General features: G+C 38.6%; 1 protein-coding gene across 1 annotated transcript in view; it reads right to left on the reverse strand.

The window, feature by feature from the left end:
- The window catches only part of PDE11A (phosphodiesterase 11A), a 390,891-nt gene that overhangs the window by 198,849 nt on the left and 173,330 nt on the right, over nt 1–18,712 (reverse strand). The window lies entirely within an intron of this gene.

Here is an 18,712-nt window from a genome sequence, read left to right on the forward strand (position 1 = left end):
CTGCATCCATCTAGAGGGAGTACTTTTTCTATTCTCACAGAGACACTGTATGGGCTGACAATGGCCCTGTTTCAATCTCTCTGACAAATGGACATCTAATATCAAATTGAATGTCTTTAGTGACAGAGAACCCATTACCTACCAAAATATTCCATTCCATTTTGTGGCAGCTCAGCTTACTTCCTAATAATCATCCTTTGCTCCCAGTCCCATGGGATCTCATTAGCTGACAGCCCTTGAAATATTTGGCAATAATTAACATGTTCCCCATAGTCTTCCATCTAAGATCATTCTTTTCTAATCAGCTCTAATTTCTTCAGCGACTTCTCCTCTGGCATGCCTTCCTTATTCTCATCATCCTTGTCCTACATGTACCCCTGCTGATTGATAGCCCTCTTGATTATGAAAGCCAGTCCAGAATAGTCTTCTCCATGAGGTCTGAGCAGGATGGAGGTAGGATGACCATCACCTTTGTTCTAGATCTTGTTCTTACCAGAAGAGTCAGGGTTGAAAGTTTCTAGCCGGTCTTATTTTTTTGTTAATAGGTCATTGGAAGCTTAAATTAATATCCAAAATTGAACTGGCCAACTTTCTAGAGCCCCCCTAAATCTGACCAGAGATATCAAATCCAGCACTAAGATTTTCAGTTTGGGCCAGAACCAAGATAAGGAGAGTTACTGCAGTTTGGAAACACATCAATATTGATTACTCTGTAGTTTGTGGGTGCAAGTGAGATCATGTCAGTTCAGTGGATCTTAGTTGCCATGTGCATAACTCCAAGACCACAGACACCTCTAAGTCCTCTCCTCACCCCTAGTCTCTAAGGAGATTTATTCTTTCACTCAAGGCCCCTTGTCAAAGCCTTGGAAGTCACTTGAGGGAGACCAGACACTTGAGGGTGTTTAAGTTTCATGGGGTAAAGGAAGAATCCTCTCCCCCACTCTCTGCATTGTATTTTAGCCCCTAGATCCCAAGGCCATATTGTTTATGTCTACACTGCCACAAGTTTCCTCATTAAATAGCCCCTTTGGCTTTCCCCATACCCTTCTCTGTTATACACAGGGAATAGGGATGGGCTGACCCTTCTTTCAGCAAAAAGGAAAAGACACTTACAGATCATCTCATGCAAGTGGATGTCTGGTGGGAGTGTTTCTGGGTTTGTGTATATTTTGCCAAGACATTTACTGTATACCAGTGCACCATAGAGAGGGGGAAAAATGGCTTAAAATTCTATACAACATTCATTTGTTGTTGAAAAATCAGAAGTTTTGAGAAACCATTAAAATACTTCCAAAGTTTGTATGTTTTAATATCTGTCTATGTTTAATAGCTTCTCATGTTCAAATCATAAAACTATTTTGACCTTTAAGGTGGGGATGTTAAAATAGATTCTGGCTTAAAGAAAAAAAAAACCAGCAGACCAAAAAATGCTTGAAATAAAAGTCTGAGAAAAGGAAAATAAATAGAGTTGTCACTTAACTTTAGTGATTCTTCCTTAAAAAGTAAAAATTAAGCACTTAGCTTATTTTAACTCTTTAAAAAGAAGACCTCCCTAAGATCAAGACTGTTTAAAGTAACATGAAAATTGTAAAGAAATATTTTACACAATTGTATTTTACTAGAACCAGGTACATAGGAAGATGCAGGTTTAAAAAGTGAGTTTCCCTCAAAGGGCTGCAGTTTAGAATCTTCTTTCTCAGTGGTATCTTGCTTCCAAATATGAGACTCACACTGACTTCAAAGAGAGCTTCATGAGCTCCAATATACTGACAGTGGAAGGATAAAAGAGAATTGCCCTATTACAGACAACACATAATTCCTGAAATGTGACTGCCCCTGAAGTGAGGGCCAGTGAGGTAAGATATAAACCTGAGGACAACAAGTTGCAGAGTAGTGGAGGAAAGAAATCAATACAAGTAAAACAAAACAAGACAAAATAAAACACCCCTGGACAAGCAACTTCACCATCTTCAATTGTCTGAAAAACCTCTTAGCTAAAGATTCAAACAGAGAAAACTATATGAAAATACACTTAAGACTTTTTTAAGGATTAATTCTCAAAACGAGTCTCTAAATTAGAAGACAAAATATCTGAATAAAATAATGTTAATCATTATTCTGTGTCTGCATTGACATTTTTGTTCTCAAACCTAGAGTTTAGTCTTCACGAGAGACTCCCAAGACTTTGCTATTTCAAGAATGACCATGTGTTGGTCATTCAAGAATGACCATGCTCCCTACTAAGTGCTGGACGGTCATGGGGCTAATCTTGCATAAACACACCAATAAAGGTCTTTTCCTTGTTGCTTAAATAAATTGGCAGTGGGAACCCATCTGTGTATGGATGGTCAGCTAGCTCAGCCCTGCCCCTACCTTTACAGAAAGAGGTATAGGAAGAAGCTAAAGGAACCACACCTTTGGGGAGCTCACAAACAATGACAACAGTTTGTGATAAATGCTTTAATGGAAAAATGTACAAGACATTATGGGAACAGAGCAAAGAAGGGTCAGCTTTGTTTGGGTTGGGAATGGTATTTGGAAAATTACTTCCCAAAAGGAAGTCGGTCTAAGCTGGTCTTTGTAGAAGTAAAAGTTCATAAAAACAATCCAGACAAAACCACAGCATGGAGTAAAGCTTTAGAAGTGTGAGGTTTTCGGTATTGATATGATAAATATTAGAACTAAAACTTAAGATACATGGTGGAAGTGATCAAGAAGGCTACAGTGGAAGAGGCCAACCAATATACTGTGTGGTCCCATGGACATACTTTGTATCCACAACCGAATATATACTGACGATCTCCACATCTCACCAGCAGCCCATTGAGTCCTGACTTCCCTACATATATATCCAAGCACTTTCTGGACATTTCTTCCTCGTCATTTCCAGTCACCTCAAATTTAACGTTTTCAGGGCTACATTAATATATTCTCCTTGATGTGCTATAACAATCATTAATCAAAACTGTGGCCATTAACTAAAAATATATCTTTAGGTTAGGAGCAGAAGTGTCAACATAGGCACATCTATTTTCTCACTGTCAAGGAGGGTTTGTCAATTGCCTTCTGCTAGCTTGAGTATTATCCAGTGGGGGCAGGATTCAGAAAGGCAAAGAAGCAAGACAGGAACTCCAAGAACTCTTTAGGACAGATATTTCTTTTTTCCATTTTGCAAACAAAAACTGTTTTTTGATCTATAGGTTGTGCCTAATACTATTTGCCATTTTGTTTCATTGATTAGAGGTCGTTCTGAGCTTTGGTTCACAGAGAAAAATTCTATTCCTTACTTTTTCTTGTCAGGTAAACCTATCAATCCCTGGGTCCTTCCTGAAGCCTCGAGCTCTGCAATATTATTTGAAGTTGTCTTTCAATTAGGAGATTAAGGAACTAAGTCAATACCAGTGGGACTCAAAGCTAGCACCCCAGCAGGAGAGTCTTAAACATCCAGAACTGGGACATGAATAATCCCCTACTGGCTTCAGTATATCTTTGAAGGTTACCAAACAAATCTTTTAGTCATAAAAAGTAATGGGAGAGAGTGTAATTAGCAAGCAGAGCTAGCCTGTCAATTGTCACAGGGTGGTAGGTGAGGAAGATGCTCTAAGTTGCAGAAGTTCCAAAACCTTATCATGACCTGTTAATGGACTTACCTTTAAGGTCTTGCCTGAGGACACTTCATCACACTCTTATTTCTCCTGTTTTAAGCATCCTTTGTTACTAGAAATTAAGACATGGCGACCAAAGAACACATTTTCCACCCTTCATTTCCTCAAGTTGTACAATTAGAATCATGAGATTTATCACCTGCAGGAGTTGGTGTCACTTTGGGGAAGAGTCTTGTGACTCTCAGATGGGTGTCAGATGGCATCACTGTGAGTGGTTGATGTCTACAATTTAGCATTATATAGTGACAACTGCTTGGTTTCACAGCCAAGCAAATCTGGAACGGTTTTTCATATCTTGGTCCAACATTTCCTAGTTGTGAGACTACAAATAAAATTTTAATAACTTTTAGTTTCCATAATGGAAAATAGGGGAAATAAAATTCGTTGTACAGAGATGATTTGAGGATACAATAATATAACCTTGATGAATGTATGGCACATAAAAAGCTCTCAATAAATATCAATTCCTTATATCACAAAGATTTTTCTTTTTTAAAAAACACTAAGGTGAGACATGCTCTGTTTAACTGCTTCTTTCCTGGGGCAGGAGAGATGTTAACTGTTTTTGACTGTGGCATCATTGTCATATTTGGAGACGTGCTGAAGAGAAAATGTGCTAGCTGGCAAAATTGTTGATAATAGAGCACACAGTTAAAATTCCTATCCTGCTAGATGTTTCAAGTAGCCCCACCATATCTCTCTTTGGGGGTGCTGTGGCCAACTGCATGCATCTGTTGTTCCATTTTTGAGGACATACCTTCCCGACAAGTCCCAGACATATGTCTACACAGCAAGAAAGGAGAAGTGGACTCAAAGTGTTAAAATATTAACTCAAGCATGTTAAATAAGAGACCTACAAAAATAAGAGTCAAATATAAAAACGAGTCATGAAAGCTTTCAAGTTGCCATAATTCTGTTTACTGCATAGCATCAATCTAAGAGACAGTTGGCCTCCATAGGCTACTTTATTATGTTTGATCTCAGTACTTATTTATGTGCCTTGCTCTCCATAGAACATTTTTATAGCTTTCTTCTCCTCTGTGACAGTTTTTCTAGAGTGACAAGCCCATTGGTCCAAAATAAAAAAGGGTAATGAGAGGGGTTGTCTTTCATTTGAGTCTTCATGTTCAAAGGCAGGAAAAAGAAAAGATAGAAATTACTATGTTTAAGAGATAAAGGTTAGATACTTGAGAAATATGTGTTCTTGACTTTCTTAAGATTTTGGAAGACATACGACTGCATTTTAAAATGTTTCCTCTCTTTCACTGATGTTTAATTCTTATAATTAGCATCATGCAAATGGTACATGGACACATACACCACTATGTCAGGGAGGATATTTATAAAATAGGGTTATTTGGGGGGAAAACATGCAAGCCCAGAAGTATCAAAGTGACACAGCTCCTTGGGAGGTATGCGTAGGTCAGATATAAAATGTTTCAGTGGAAACACTCCAATCTCATAACACTCTGTATATTTTTAGGGAAAGGAATCAGAAATATATACTTGACTCTGCAACAATAGAGCTTCCTGGTAAAGAACTAGCCTTTATGCCAAGAGGGAGCCTCAGAGTTCAGTCTCTGGTACCAGTCTTGTCTTCTGCTGAGCTAACTCAGATCTGCTGAACCACCTCTTTGCTAAACAATGGAAAGGGGATAAAAATGAGACTCCTGGGCCATCTGCATCTCTCTTCTTCAATTAGCAACACTAAATATTGGCATTATGAGGTTCAGCAGCCCTGAATTTGCTAGACAGTAGTCAAGAAGAATGTCCTAAAGTTCTTGTTTTAAAGGAAGTGACATAGCAACACAAATCTTGCTTCTGTTTCAAGATGACTGGGAGTGGTGGTGACAGTGCTGTTTTAATTTTTAACATTTTATTTTATTTTATTTTATTTTTAAAGATTTTATTTATTTATTTGACAGAGAGAGAGACAGTGAGAGCAGGAACACAAGCAGGGGGAGTGGGAGAGGGAGAAGCAGGCTCCCCGCCAAGCAGGGAGCCCGATGTGGGGCTCAATCCCAGGACTCTGGGACCATGACCTGAGCTGAAGGCAGACGCATAACGACTGAGCCACCCAGGCGCCCCTTAATTTTTAATATTTTGAAGCTTTTCTTCATTTTCTTGAAATCAGAATAGGTATCATCTTTTTATTCATACAGAACACCCATCACAGGCTTCCTAGCACATGCTTTCTAGCACAGAAGAAAGGAGATCCATGAAGAAAAAAAGTAGGAAAAAAGAATATATTCATCACATACTGTGGAAATGTTTTGTCTTATACCAGTGTGTGAGTTTGTCTACCATTTCCTATCACTGTAGATAATAGAGATTAAAAAGAAGGCAAAAAAGAAGAGGATGGTCTTCCAAATTGGCAGAATAAGGCCATTGAAAATTTGTTCCTCCATAAAAGTAGTAAGAACACTAGCAAAAATTGTCAAAATCAACTTTTTGAGAACTCTGAAAATTAAGGAAAGGCTTGCAAAAATCTGAGGAGTGTTTATTCAAGACAAACAGTTGAATTTCTGTAAGGACAGCAAGTTTTTTAGGGGGGGGCATTTTCATGGACTTTATTCCCGTCTCCCTCTCCCCAACTCTAGGGTAGCTAGAAGACCAAGAGCTACATAATCATGATAGCTGTGAAAACCAGCAGCCTAGCAGCCACTGGCAGAGAGAGAACAGATTTGGAGCTCCTTAAAAGTCCAATCCCCAGAGCGTTGTCATTATTTGACCTGTTTGGCAGCTCCATTAGAAACTTCCACTCATAGAGCTTGTCTTTATTCGACCTGACTTGGGGCTTGCTCAATGAGAACACCCTTCACCTCAGGGCATTTGGGGGGAAAAACCAGCAGCAATTGTTTAACACTGCAACTGCTGTAGGCAGGGATAACAGTTGTAACTAACAGGAAGTGGACTAGAAAACTTGAAAGAAGCAGCATGGAAAGGAGATATTCCTAGGGGGTTTTGAAAAGCTCTGACATATTCCTGGAAATCTAGAAGGGCACACTCATTTGCAGAGTTGTATGTATGCCCAGCAAAGACCCAAGAAGGCCCTAAGTCCTTACCTCTGGCTGACCTTGAAGCTCTGTGTAAGCAGAAAGTGAAAGCTACGTAAACTTCCCCTCAGAGAATTGAAGGTATGACCCACATGCATACAGATCCCCTCAGCGAGGATGGAAGGTTTACTGGCTCAAGGCTTTTAAGGAAAGCTGTGTCCAGTCATTCGCTGATAAGAAGCTAACCAAGCAGAGAATTCAGTTGCCACACACAACAAAGAGTTCAGGAAAGTCACTGAACTACAAACAGTAGCAGCAACAATAACAGCAACAAATAGAAGCAACAACAAACCCTAGATGAAGTGAGTGGGAAGTGAATCTGATCTCCAGAGTTTTCACACTATATTATTTAAAATATTTGGTTTTCAACCAAAAAATAACTGAGACATACAAAGAAATGGGAAAGTACACAGGAAAAAAAGCAGTCAACAGAAACCATCCCTGAGTAAGTCCAGATGTTGGACTTACTAGAAAAAGACTTTAATTGAGCTATTATAAATATATTCAAAATACCAAAGGGAACCAAATCTAAAGAACTAAAGGAAAATAAGGGAACAATGTCTCAACAAATACAGAATATTAACAAAGAGTTGGAAATTATGAAAAAGAATAAAAGAAGTTCTAGAATTGAAAAATGCAATAACTGAAATGAAAAATTCACTAAGAGGGTTCAACGGAAGGATTGAGAAGCCAGAAGAAAGAATCACCAACACCATCAAGCATATGAACATTACGGGAGACTTCGAAAAACAGGAGAGAGGAAAAGGGGCAGAAAGAATATTTGAAAAATAATGGTTAAAAACTTCCCATGTTTGGTTAAAGAAATATTAATCTATACATTCAAAAAGCTCAACAAATTCCAAGTAGGATAAACTCAAAAGGACCAACACCTACACACATCCTGACTAAACTGTTGAAAACCAGTGACAAAGAAAGAATCTTTTAAAAGTAACAAAAGAAATGTGATTCATCACATACAAGTGATTCTCAGTAAGATTAAGAGCTCCATGATCAGAAACCATGGAGTCCAGAAGGCCATTGAATGACATATTCAAAGTGCTCAAAGAAAGACTGTCAACCTTATCAACAGATTATGTAACACATTTCATTCACTTGTACTAAATAGTGGTATACAAAACTTACATAAGCAAAACACTCTCCAAGGTGCCAAATTTGAAGCACAACATATTTTTGAGTGAAAAATTTTTTGAAGGTTTGGGTTGTATGTTTCGTATGACCACCATATTTAAAAATAACGAATATAGACATTGATTGAGGCCACACATACTACATGTATGAATCAAACAAGGCTTATGAGTCTAAAGCTGTGTTTTTCAAACTGTGGGTCACAGCAAATTAGTGAATCATGAAATCAACTTTATAAGTTAGGACAGCAGGTTGGTTGGTTGTTTTTAAAGAACAGAATACATCAGAATACACAGCAAATACATAGCGAAGGTAAGCATAGTTTCATAAAACTTGCTTTTGATAAGTATGTGTACCTTTTTGTGTGTGTTTATATGCATTAACTAGATTTGGATATGAAATATATCTTTTGTTCTACATTGTAATTAAAAAGGTTGAAAGTCACCATCTAAAGGATACCCAAAGAAATTGGCACAGTCAGGACTCACAGTGAAGACACTTAACAACTTTCTTCAAGGTAGAAGCAGAATTTCTGATTCCTAAAATCCTCATCAGGGTTAAATAGCAATGTCCAAGTGAAGGTGGGTTACATCACACTTTCTGGAAACATAAGCCCAGTCCTATTCGTAATGTGGATAGGTGCTAGAGATCATCTCACCTGGGCCAGGTACATCTCAGGGTTGTAAAATGTACAATATGATTGCAGGGTACAATCACAATAAAGTGAATAAACAAAATCCTCTGTCATCATACTTAGTCTTTTTAGGCTAAGATGGTCTATTCCAAGTTTATTCCCGAATATACCATTGCTGCTGGACAAGAACAAAGAACATCTCTGGGAGTCTTATTTACAGACTCATGAACCAATCTTAGAGCTCATCCTGTACTTTTGTCTCATTATAGTCACATCTTATGGAAGTCAGTTCCCTTTTAAAAACTGGCCAGATTTGGGCCATGGGGGCTGGAAGCCTAAAGGAAAGAGTTATAGAGAAGTAAGGAATGGTTGCAAACCACTGCTGGGAGGAATAATTTGTTTGCAAAACTAGATCTACACAGAACTCTAAGGAAAGGAAAAAAATCAATAAGGCATTGAAACATAAGTTTCAATATTCTGACCTAAAAAATGTAATGCAGAAAACTAATATTGAGAAGAATCACAGGGGTGTCCAGTCTAAAAACTGAAAGAAACCCTAAAGGGCCCCTAAGGTGCTTCTCAAAGTTGAAATATATATACCCTCAGGGGTAGGTGTAAATGAGCTGAGGGGTAGAAAAGTCACAGGAAAAACAATGTGTGTAAGGGTCATATTATTTGATGGAATCTACAATACCATCGATTGTAAGATGCATTGTTATTTTTGAATCAGTAAAAAAAGACAAAAAATGCTATGAGGCAATTTGTTCTTATCACTTACACTATTTTAATTTTATTTTAAAAGATCTTTTAGATTAGACATAAATGTTATGATATGCTATTTTGAAGGAAAATTTAAACTATACAAGTTAATTATATATAAAAGGAAAAATTATAAGTAAAATAAATTGACTAAGACATTTCTAAAATTTCCTCAAATTCAGTGTCGCTCTTCTGAATCACTTTTCAATATGGAGTCATCGATGTTTGCAGATAACATCCTCTGAGCTATCAGGATGTAGAGGATGCAGCATTTCTTACAAGAGGGCTCTAGTATCATCTCGGGGACTCTCTTCCAAATCACCAGCACCCTCCAGCTGGCGTTCTGTTGAACTTACTAGGAAGTGTCACTGGAAAGTTTTTAGACAAAACCAGACTATACTCTTCCCTCAAGGGATCTTCAGTTGGTTTGTTGCCAGAAATGTTAAGGGGCTGCTGTTGTCCAGTCATGCCACCAGTGATTCTTTAACTGTGCAGCCACGTGTCTAAAACTACATCAAGACCTAACATAATCTGAAGGTTATGGAGGGCTCCTGGTCATCTGTTCTACATGGCTGGCTATGCATCGCTCATTCACCAGCTCAGCTGCCATTTATTTATCTGTGTCTGTGTTCACATCACTGAATTCAATTTCATTCTCAGATGAGATTGGGTTCAAACTCATGCACTAATAGTGCCTTAGTTTCCTATTTCTGCACAACTAACTACTACAAAATTAGCAGCTTGGAACAATACCCTTTTATTATCTCACAATTCTGGAGATCAGAAGTTTGTCATGGCATAGCTGGATTTGCTGCTCAGGATCTCACAAGAGCAATATCAAGGTGTTGACAGAACTACATTCTCCTCTGGGGCTTCTGGGGAAGAACCAAGCTTGTTGTTGTTGGAAGAATTCAACTCCTTGTAATTGTACCACTGAGGTCTTGGTTTCCTTGACATGTGGCCCCCTCTATATTTAAGCCAGCAATATGTGTGGAATCCTGCTTGTGCTTTAAATCTCTGACTTCCCTTATCGGCTACATCTCTCTGGCTTCCTTTTCTGTCCTCAACTAGAAGAAAGTTCTTAAGTTTTTAAGGGCTTGTGATTAGGTTGGGGCACCTAGATAATCTGGAATGATTTCCCTATTTTAACATCAATTGATTAATTACATGTGCAAGTTTCTTTGGCCATGAAATGTAACACATTCATGGATATGACAACTGAAGGTGAGGGCCCTGGGGGCTGCAATTCTGTTTCCCACATTTAGTTTGATTTTGTTGTTTAAAATTAAATATGGTGGCAAGTTTTAACCATTTGACATTAGACATGGCATTATGTTGAAATGCTACATTTTGTAATCTATGTACTTGATAGTGATCATTTTAGTACCCTTGGCACTGACAGGCATGTCAAAAGGACACTGGGATTTTCTCAGCATTTCCTATTTGACTAAGTTCATGGTTTCCTTTTTTCTTTAATTGAATCACTTGTCCCTAGAAATTTAACAGCCTCCAACACATTGGAAGTTTTTGACAAATTGATAATCCACACTTTAATAGCAGTCTTGATCATGCCTGAAGTTGGTTACACCAGCCTCTTACTGTTTTGAAATTTCTTTCATTTATTGTGAGTGCTTTGGCAATTTCTCTTGTCTTCAGTTGCATGACTTGGCATTGGTAAGTGATCCTTCAGTATGTATTTCAGGAACAAAACATAGTCTAGCTTTATCTCCCTGTGAGTTTCTTCCTCGGTTGTTGCTTTGCAAGAACATCTAGACCATGGTCAGTTTCCCAACAATACACATTTTCATCACTAATATCAAATTTATACTCCATTTCTTGTTTCCATGTTTTTCTGTGAAACAATAATTGTTCATTTCAATGCCAGATCGTAGTATAATCTTGTTAGAGACATATTAAACAGCATCTAAACCCAATTAAGGCCTCAGTCTTAATAGAGTAAAGCATTAGATGGCCAAGAGAATTTCTTCCAGGCAGAAGCCTGCAGGAAAGCAGAGAGTACTGCCCGTAGCACTGCTCTTGGACTTAAAAATTCAACACTTAGTAACCTGCAAATGTATGCAAATGACTTAACCTCTCTGAGCCTTAGGTTTCTCATTTGTAAAATGAGGACAATAAAGTCTAATGCATTGGGCATTCGTGAAATTAACTTAAAGAACATAAGTGTGACATATGAATCTTTCAATGACAGTTAATTCTCTTCCCTAATTAGATAAAAAATCACTACAATGCACAATAGTTGATTCATAGACTCAATGCTTCCTGGAACTTTGTTGCCAGAAGAGAAATTTAGTAGACATTATCTATTTCATCTTCCTCATTTAATGAGTGTATTAGTCTCCTCGGGCTGCTATAACAGATTTCTACGAACTTGGTGGTTTCCAACAGAAATTTATTTTCTCACAATTCTGGAAGCCAGAAGACCCAAATCAAGGTATTGGCAGGGCTATCCTCCCCCTAAAGGCTCTAGGAGAGATTCTTTCCTTGCCATTTCCAGCTTCTGGTGGCTCCTACTATCCTGGACTTGTATATATCATTCCAGTCTCAGCTTCTGTCTTCACATGGTTTTCTCCCCTATGTCCCTATATGTCCTTACCAGTCATTGGATTTATGGCCCACCCTATATCCAGCATGATTCCACCACAAGATCCTTAATTAATTGCATCTGGAAAGACCCTCTTTCCAAATAAGGTCCCATTCTCTTTTTTTAAAAAGATTTTATTTATTTGTTTGTTTATTTATTTATTTATTTATTTATGAGAGAGAGAGATACGAGTAGGGGGAGGAGTAAATGGGGAGGAAGAGGGAGGAGAAAGCATCTCAAGCAGACTCTGCACTCAGCGGTGGGATCTTACAACCCTGAGATAATGACCTGAGCTGAAACCAAGAGTCGGACGCTCAACTGACTGAACCACCCAGGGTGCCCCCAAATAAGGCCCCATTCTAAGGTTCCAGATGGACACAAATTTTGAGGGGACACTACTCAACCCACTGCACTGAGGAAACAGGTCTTACTGAAATAACATTTAAAAGAGAACAAATTTCTAACCTTACATATATCTGAGTGTTTAAAGATCTCTTATTTTTTTCTATCTTTATAACCTCAGAAGTGGCCTATAACAGTGTGACTTCTAGGTTTTGCAAGGTAAGAGTGACTGCTCAGAAAAGCCTTTGGATGAAACACCAGAGTTCCGGTAGCAACTGAAGACAGCAAGCAAAGGACAAAGTGGGTGCAGTATTTTAACACTGAGCACAGCAGACGGTTCAGACCAATCCCTTACCTGTCCCATCCCTGGGAATTTCTCACTGGCCATGTTTTTCCTGCAAGTTTTAGCTTCTACCCACGTTTCTCAGCCCCCTTGATTCTTGAAGACTTGGTTTGCCTCTTCTTACTCCTTCATTTTTTTCCTGAATTCTCTTGTTGTTAGACTCCTTTTAAACTCATACCCCTGTATTAGTTTCCTACTGCTGTTATAACACATTTCCACAAACTTAAGTGGCTTTAAATAGCACAAGATTATTATCTTACAATTCGTACCATTCTCTAGGGGAGAATCCATTTCCTTGCCTTTTCTAACTATACAGCTTACCCACATGCCTTGTCTCATGGCCCCATTCCCCTCTCTTCAAAGCCAGCAAGGGCAGGTCAAGTCTTTCTCAAACTGCATCAATCTGACCTCTGCTTCTGTTGTCACATCTCCATTTATAAGGACCCTTATGATTACACTGAACCATTCAGATAATCCAGGATAATTCTCCCCATCTCAAGATTCTTATGCAGATCTGCAAAGTCCATTTTGCCATGTAACATTCACAGATTCCATGGATTAGGACCTGGATATCTTTGGGGAGCCCTTATTCTGCTACCATATGTCCTCATCTTTTCAAACAGAACATTTTAGCTCTCCACTCTCCAGGCTGACCTGCATGCCAAAAGGCTCCTTAAACCAAACATCTTGCCCTTTAGCTGCTCTGAGATTTCTAGCTTTATTTTTCTCCTCTCCTTCCAGTCACAACAAATGAAAAATATAGCATAAATATTAAGTTTTTTTAAAAAAAAGATCGCTTCCCACTAAAATAAATTTTGCCCCCTCTACTCACTATTCTTAGAAGGCCGTGGTTACAGAGCTCAGGTTTTAAATAATAATATTTCCACTATATTCCATTAAACTTGAAAAATTCCCCTTTAATCAGTGTTACCTTCCAGACATTATAGACATTTGGCTTTAAAAAAAAATACCTTAAGTAGCACAGCTGAGAAAGTGCAACTTCCAAAGCAGCATCCAAACTTATACCTAGGAGACAGATCAATAGAATTTGGCCAAATGTGTTTCAAATGAAATAAAAATTTCTGTTTTGATGTCCACAAATGTTCTTTTCCCATTTCTAAGTTACACATGATCATTCAAACTACCTGTTCCCACTGAGGATAGAAAAGAGGTTTTTAAAGTTTGAATAAGAGATCCAAGAAAGTTTATTCAAGTTGATTCACTAAATATTCTTAAATTAAGCTTCATAGGAAAGGTTCTAACAGTGAGATCTGAGGAGATTGAGCATCAAATGAATCAGATAAAAGTCTTAATTTTTTTAAAAAGTCAGCATTGAGAACACAAGATGACTGTAAATAATCAATGCATTAACAGTACTGTGTTCTAAAAAAGTGAGGTACATATCTCTTTCTGATCTATTCTGATTCTGGAAAAAACTGGAAAGTATATCCCATTCTGGGAAACACAACTTTAAGAAAGACTCTGACAAGCTAGAGCACATCCAGGGGAGAATGAAAAGAGTGGCAAAAAGTCTGGACCACGAAGTATAAAAATCATCTAAGAACAGCAGTTGCTGACCAGGAAAAGGTAAGCATAGCGGATCCAGGGCAGTCTTCCAGTACTGAACCATTGCCACTGGGGTGAGGCAGTAGATTTAATCCCTTGGTGGCTTTAGTTTGCCATTCCTCTAGCACGTCTCCCACTCTACCGCCCAGATGAGTTTTCAAGACACAAATCTCAGTATGTCACTGTCTGTGGTTGCTCACCCATGAGTAAGCATGTAGCCAGTCTCTAGGCCAATTAAGAGGGTTTGAGCATTTCAGGACCCGATAAGACCCTTGCCCCAGTCAGTTGGCATTCTGGGCAGCTGGATGCCCTTACGGGGAGTTAAGGGTCACCACCATCAATTATGATGACCTTTGTGATAACAGCTCACAGCCCAAATTAAAGATCCTGAAACGTGCCTCGTTAGCTTTCTCACCTCTGTGCCCCCGTTTACAATGTTTCCTCTTCCTGGAAGGTAGTTGTGTCACTAACTTTCCATTATCCTAGAGGACCTAAGTGAAGTTTCATCACATCCAAAAGCTTTCCCTGAACATCGTCTTCCATTTTTACCCGATGAGTTGGGTGCCCCTCCTCTCTATTAAAATACCACCTTAAAATACCACAAACCTTTTGCACAAAGTATTGAATTGCTCTGCAGTCACTGACTTACTTGATAGCAGGACATATGAGCCTAAACTGAGATGCATCTGTACATGAGAAGGCATTTATTTGCACAAGGTAATGTGCACAGAGGGAAAGGGACTGTGAGGGGGAGGTTTTGAGCATCTAAGCCTGGTGGCCAACATGGAAGTAAGGTGGGGAAACCAAGAGAGCAACTTAATGGCTGGCCTTCAGTCCAGGTCCTGGTTCCTAAGCCTGGCCCCATGGACTAAATCCAAGTTATGGATAAAGAAGGGCAACAGACAAAAGCTTTGGGAACTGAAATATTTGGAAAAAACGGGGTACATGCAAAGCTATTTAGGGGCCAAACAACAAACTATAACACGTGGTCGGGAAAATGAGCCCTCTTCCCACTTATGCACTCATTACCCAGCCTTGCTCAGATTTGAGAAGGCCACCGGTACCTCTGAGACAGTGCAATGAATTCTGGAGTGGGCAAGGAAGCCCATGCCCAGCAGATGCTGCTCTGTTATGTCTAGAGGGAAAGGATTTAGGAATGGACACTTGGGAAAATGATGAGTCAGTAATAAAATTATTTTGTTTCTGTCTGTTTAAATCTTAGGGACTCCCAGAACTAGTTTAAGAGTGGCTTTTGCAAGGGGCTGGAGGGTCTTATACTACACAAGGGAGAAATGACCAGCAGCTAAGTATAAATTATCACTGTTAATGTGACTCTACTTATAGCCATGGTCTGGAGGCCTGGTGAAATCTAGTTATGGTTATATTATATTCTCAACCTACTCTGACCTCTGTTCACTGGCCTTGAGATCCTTGAAGGCAGAAACTGCTGGTTTTTAAAAAATCTCTGTAGCCCCATTACCTATCTATTTCCCAGCACGGAGTAGGTATTCAACATACAGCTATTGAATGAAGGAATAAAATTAATGAAAGAGCAACTATCTCGAATGGACAAATTCAGGAAAAATAGGTGGAAGTTATAGGAACGTAAAATGCTCTTCTAACAATTAGAAAACACTATCAGTAGAAAAATCCCATGGTGACACAGTGAGAATTTTTTCTTTTTTTTTAGAATTTTAAGTTTTTGGAATTTTATTTTTTTCTTCCTTTTTTTAAATTTTATTATGTTACGTTAATCACCATACATTACATCATTAGTTTTTGATGCAGTGTTCCATGATTCATTGTTTGCGAATAACACCCAGTGCTCCATTTAATACGTGCCCTCTTTAATACCCATCACCAGGTTAACCCATCCCCCCACCCCCCTCCCCTCCAGAACCCTCAGTTTGTTTCTCAGAGTCCATAGTCTCTCATGGTTCGTCTCCCTCTCCGATTTCCCCCCCTTCATTTTTCCCTTCCTACTATCTTCTTTTTTTTTTAACATATAATGTATTATTTGTTTCAGAGGTACAGGTCTGTGATTCAACAGTCTTACACAGTTCATAGCACTCACCATAGCACATACCCTCCCTCATGTCTATCACCCAGCCACCCCATCCCTCCCATCCCCCACCACTCCAGCAACACTCAGTTTGTTTCCTGAGATAAAGAATTCCTCATATCAGTGAGGTCATATGATACATGTCTTTCTCTGATTGACTTATTTCGCTCAGCATAACACTCTCCAGTTCCATCCACGTCATTGAAAATGGCAAGATCTCATTCCTTTTGATGGCTGCGTAATATTCCATTGTATATATATACCACATCTTCTTTATCCATTCATCTGTTGATGGACATCTTGGCTCTTTCCATAGTTTGGCTATTGTGGACATTGCTGCTATAAACATCGGGGTGCACGTACCCCTTTGGATCCCTACATTTGTATCTTTGGGTTAAATACTTAGTAGTGCATTTTATCACTGGAGGAGTTGTCAAGGATGCCCCAGAGGAGGTACATACCTCAGGGAGAGAAATGCATCAGATCATTTCTAACTCTCAAACTGCTTGGTATTAATTACACGAAGACCAAGAAGAGCGTGGCCATGACAAAGGAGTTAGCCCCATAGGGCAATATGCAAAAATGATGAGTCAGCAACAAAACCAGTTTTTTTAAAAAAAATCTTCAAGGACTGTCTATAAAAATCAGCAAGCCTTAAGCCAGATTTCATCAGAATTAAAACCATACCCTGAAACATTGCATGAAGCCATAGACATTTTATCTTCAAAAGCTATCCTATTATAACTTTGAACGATGTCCAGAGGACTAAGGTATCTAATGGACATTATCTACAGTGAAGATGTTAAGTGATGAAAGGTTAAAGGAAAGATTTACAATGTGTTGAGAGCAGGCTGTGATTTGCGGACTCATAGCCTGTTTCAATGACTCTTCCACAGCCTCTGGCAAAGTAAATGTTAGAGCCACTCGTCTTTATTCCTTTAACTTCCAATAAATGACCGAAGGATCCCCCTGTCTATGAGAGAGAAATTACTAAACAATGCAGGAAAGGTCTTCTGAGATAAATGAATATTCTACATTAATTTAAAGGCCACAAATAGAATGATGGAGAGTACTATTTCATAATGTCAAAGTTCAAAGGCACATTTCAAATGTCTCTTTAAAGAAAATCTGACCTTTCTTTCTTTCCTTCTTTCTCTCTTTGTTATCAGAAAGTTTGCCAAGGACACTCTGGGCCTTGGGTCATTCTGTTTTGACATGGAAGTTCTTTCATCATTAAAAATAATTGAAAGACCAGAAATATTTAACTCTGCAGTGACCAAGAGGACACATTCAGTAGCATAAAAAAGAACAATATTGAAGCACTTGGATTTCAAAGGTTACGTTTTAATGACTCCATAAACCTTGCCCCCCTCATGTATGAGGGATAGCTTACTTGAGGCCATGACTAGCTCAAGGAGTAAGTATGAATACACATTTTTTTCTAATACATTTCATGTTATTTTACATGAAAACTTTATGAAAACTGCTCAGTATACCACTAGTAACTCTCTATGTCTAAATATCTTTTTTAGGTATAGATTGGCTGACATTAGATATAGATGTGGACAAAAATATATTTGCAGAAAAACAAAAACCTCTTATGAAAGGCCTCTTTTTCCCCATCTTAAGGTAAAATTTACAGACAGTAAAATTTAGCCTTTTTAGTGTACAGTTCTGCAAATTATGATAAATGCAGTCATACAACCACCACCACAGCAAGATACAGAAAAATTCCATCACATCCCCAAATTCCCCTGTGCCCCTTTGTAGTAAACCCCTCTCTCCATCTCCAGCTCCTGGAAACTACTGATCTGCTTTCTATTTCTATAAATTTGCCTTTTCAAATATGTCCTATAAATGGAATTATATGGTATGTAGCAAAGGCCTCTTTTAAATTTCATGCCCTGGATAAAAATTAAAGTAACTAAATGAAGTGTCAATGTTAATGTACTGATTTCTATTTCCTGAACTTAAGGCAATGATGGATATATAAAATCAAATTACCCTTGAATATCACATCTTGAAGCAGGTAGTATACCCAGGGAGCCTTTTGAATATAGAGATCTTTAGGACTTCAATTTCGACATACTGAATCAAAATCTCTCAGTGAGGTTTCTGGGAATTGTTTTTATCAAGTTCTCCAAGCTTGACTCTGATTGATCAGCCAGATTTGGGAAACATTAGCCCAACAGATATTCACTGTATGAGATTAACTACCAGGCTGTAAATCATGTGTGGGAATAGGATCAAAGTTCAGAGGCTGTTGGAGAGTTTCATTAGGTGACCTTGTCCTTGGATGTGGCTACCACTTACTGCCTGCAGGAACTTTAGCTGAACCTTGGTTTTCTCCTCTGTCATGCTGGGGTAATGATGCTGACTTCATAGGATTAATATGGGGATTAAAGGCCTATAAAGCCTTTAGCTAGAACGTGGCACACTTGGCACTCAGTGATTGGAAGCTGCTTATCTTGCTGGCATTAGTATCAATATTAACATCATTATCATCATCACGGCACCAGAAACACTTTACTTGTCTT

The sequence above is a fragment of the Halichoerus grypus genome, chromosome 4, assembly GCF_964656455.1.
Source record: "Halichoerus grypus chromosome 4, mHalGry1.hap1.1, whole genome shotgun sequence".
NCBI lineage: Eukaryota > Metazoa > Chordata > Mammalia > Carnivora > Phocidae > Halichoerus > Halichoerus grypus.